The 3,865-nt window shown below is 36.0% G+C and overlaps 1 non-coding gene across 1 annotated transcript; it reads right to left on the reverse strand.

The window, feature by feature from the left end:
• Positions 1-219: 219 nt before the first annotated feature.
• LOC128296221 (small nucleolar RNA R71) lies at positions 220-326 on the reverse strand. The gene has a single exon (XR_008286770.1). It is a non-coding gene; the product is annotated as a small nucleolar RNA R71 (small nucleolar RNA).
• Positions 327-3,865: the final 3,539 nt, after the last annotated feature.

The following is a 3,865-nucleotide window of genomic DNA, read 5'->3' on the forward strand; positions in this document are numbered from 1 at the left end:
GAGGATCCCAATTCTTACTTGGCAAATTTCTTAGAATTTTGCGATACCTTTAAAATTAATGGCATTTTTTATGACGCCATTTGCCTTCGATTATTCCCTTTTTCATTGAGAGACAAAGCTAAATAGTGGTTCAATTCGTTACCGCAGGGGTCAATCACTACTTGGGAACAAATGACCGAAAAGTTCTTATTAAAATACTTTCTGCCGGCTAAAACAGCTAAATTACGTAATGATATCTCTTCTTTTGTATAGATGGATTTAGAAACACTCTACAATGCATGGGAGAGATATAAGGACCTTTTGAGAAGGTGCCCACACCATAGGTTACCGCTTTGGCTATAGGTTCAAACATTTCATAATTGCCTAAATCCTTCGACTCGGCAAATGATTGATGCACCCACTAGAGGAACCATCAATAATAAGACACCTGAAGATGCCTATGAATTTATAGAGGAGATGTCACTGAATAACTATCAGTGGCAATTCATGAGGACAAAGCCAATGAAAACAGCCGGCGCCTATAATGTCGATTCGGTCACCATGCTCTCGAATCAGGTAGAACTCTTGAATAAGAAAATTGATGGTTTCCTTAGTTCTCCACAAGTTCACCTAGTGATGAGATGCGATTCAAATGGAGGAGGAGCATGCATAAAATATCAACTCTTCAACCCTAGCATCGAGGAGGAACAAGTCCAATATATGGGTAACAATAACTCTAGACCCTAAAATAACCCATATAGTAACACTTATAATGCAGGTTGGAGGAACCATCCCAATCTCTAGTGGGCCGGTCACAGAAATCAAAAGCCACAACATCCTCTGGGTTTTCAACAACCATCTTACCAGCAAGGAAAGAAGCCGAACCTTGAGGAGATATTAACAAAATTTATCTCGATGTCAGAAACTCGTTTTTAGAATACCGAGACAACACTCAAAAATCAACAAGCATCAATCTAGGGGCTCGAAACTCAGATTGGACAGCTCGCCAAATTGATTTCCGAATGACCACAAGGTAGCCTGCCAAGCAACATTGAATCTAACCCAAGGGAGCAACTCAACACAATTGCCATTCAAGATGAGGAAGGGTTAGTGGCAAAACCAATGCCAGAACCGGTGGTAAGTGAAGGTAAGAATGAGGTAGGCCAAAACGAACAAAAATCGGTAAGTACAGAATATAACCCTCATGTGCCATACCCCAATGCGACAAAGAAAGACCGCTCAGACGAACAATTTGGTAAATTCCTTAAACTTTTAAAGAAACTACATATTAACCTACCGTTTATTGAAGCACTTTCGTAGATGCCGAACACAGTAAAATTTTTAAAGGAGCTTCTAGCAAATAAATGAAAGTTAGATAAAAGGTCGCATGTGGAGCTGAACGCAGTTTGCTCAGCCATTCTTCAGAATAAGCTACCCAACAAACTAAAAGATCTAGGGAGTTTTACGATTCCTTGTTTAATTGGTAGTTTAGATGTTAATAATGTATTGGCTGATCTAGGGGCTAGTATCAATGTTATGCCTTACAAATTGTTTAAGCAACTAGGTCTAGGGAAACCCAAACAAACTAGGATGAGAATTGAATTAGCTGATAAAACCATTAGATTTCCTAGGGGTATCATTGAAGATGTTCTTGTTAAGATTGATAAATTTATATACCCAATAGACTTTGTTATTCTAGACATGGAAGAGCATAGTAACGCACCCCTAATTTTAGGAAGGCCTTTTTTAGCAACCGTCAGAACAATTATTGACGTTGGCACAGGTGAACTCACACTTGGTGTGGGAGATGAAACAATCACCCTTCAAGCTTGTAATTTGAATAACACATCAAAAATCGAAGGTGACTGTACAAGTCATTAGGCTAAAACTAACCATATGGTGCAACCTTCTTTGTAGGAAACAGGTTCGAAAAACATACATAAGCCAAGCAACAACAAAGAACCAATCCATGAAGAACGAAGGTTACAAATCGATGAGTTAGATGAATGGTAGACACATAAATCGAGAAAACATGATAAACCAAAACCACGCCATGATGAGCCTAATTCTTCCAAAAGTCAACTTCAAGTTGGAGACAAAGTACTACTAGATATAGCAGATCCTCGAATCCCCACTTCTGAACCGAATAAAGAAACCCTTCTTACGGTAACCAGCATTTTTCCATATGGTACAGTCGAGGTAAATCACCCCAAATTTGGCACGTTCAAGGTAAATAGTACTCGTCTTATACCTTATGTTGATAAAATTCATAGCAGGAATGAAGAGTATAAACTCCTCAAACTACCATGACCATTCACCGAGAGGAAAGTCTAGGTTAGACTTTAAATAAGCGCTTCTCAAGAGGCAACCCAAGCACTAACAATATTACTTTCTTTAAATTTTAGTTTTTAAAATCTAACATACTAACAAAATCATTAAACATAGGCTTTTCAGAACCACACGTGTGACACCCCTAATGTGACCCTAGTCGGGAAGTGGTTTCGGGACCACAAAACCGAGTCATAAAAATAATTAACCGTCATATTTGATGCTTATTATATGTATATATGCATGTGTGAAAATTTCATATTTGAATTTTGTTAATTGCATGTGAATTTAGTTAATAGGACTTATGTGTGACACTTTTGAAATGTGATAGGTTAATCTATAAGGATCAATTAGTGCATGAAATCAAAAGGGTGGACTTGCATGTCAATTCCCCCACTTAATTAGTAGTGGCCGGCTATGACATTGAGGATAGACAAAATGGGATGGGTAAAACATATTATAAACAATTTGTGATAACATGTTGTGGGAAGAACAATAAAATATGAGGGGAGTGGGAGGAGAAACCAAAGTTGTTTCATCCTTGCTCCCCCCCCTTTTGCCGTACCTAGAAGAAAAAAAAAAGAAAAAGGCTTCATCTTCTTTGTTCTTCTTGACCGAAAAATCAAAGGAAGAAGAGAGGAGTTCTCTTGCTTCATGTTCGGCTTGGAGGAGGTTTGGAAGAGGTAAGTACCTTGAAATTCTTGGAAAATTATGTATAAAGAAGGTGGTTAGTTCAAGTTCTAATCATTCAATGGCTTGTTTATTTTGTTAAGTTCGGTTTCAAGGTTTGATCAAATTATGGTTATATTTGACATGGTTGGTTTATTTTGTTATGCTTGTTATATGATAGGTATGATTTGTGTTTTGGTGATGTGTTTGTGATGTTGATTATATGATTCGAAAATGAGATATGTTAATGATGAAATAAAATTGGCCATGGAAGTAGCTCATTTTGGAAGTATGATTTGTGGTATATTTTTTTGTGGTTGATTATAAAATTTGGCTTAAGTGAGGTAATTGGTAAAATATGTTTTTACATGCCTATGATATGTTTTGTTTGTGGTTAGGCAACTAATGGTTAAGTTGTTAAGTTACATGCTTGAGTTTCAAAATGTGTCTTATATGTGGTTTATGAATTTAGTAAATGATAGATTGATATTTTGGATATTTCATTAGACAAGTGATATTGTAACTATGGTATGATTTGATTCGGCACTTATGTGTAAAATTGGTAGTTATTATTTTGGTAAAACGTGCAAAATTTGGTAAGACCAAATTTTATACTTAAGCTTAAGTGAAGTTGTTAATGCTGTATATATATATATATTAACGATTAATGAATCATGTGGTTTGGCTTGACTTAGTAAATAGTGAAGAAATGCAAATTTATACATAGTGGTTATGAAAGGTAGTTTTATAAATGTGATATGAGTATTTTGTTTGTAAATGAGTAGTAAATATGTTAAGAATGGTTCTAAAATATATATGGATGCCGTGTGATTGTGTTTGATTGGGAAGTAAATTGTTTGATTTAGCTCAAGAGCTTAGAGGATCAAAG

This window comes from Gossypium arboreum, chromosome 7, assembly GCF_025698485.1.
Source record: "Gossypium arboreum isolate Shixiya-1 chromosome 7, ASM2569848v2, whole genome shotgun sequence".
Taxonomy (NCBI): domain Eukaryota; kingdom Viridiplantae; phylum Streptophyta; class Magnoliopsida; order Malvales; family Malvaceae; genus Gossypium; species Gossypium arboreum.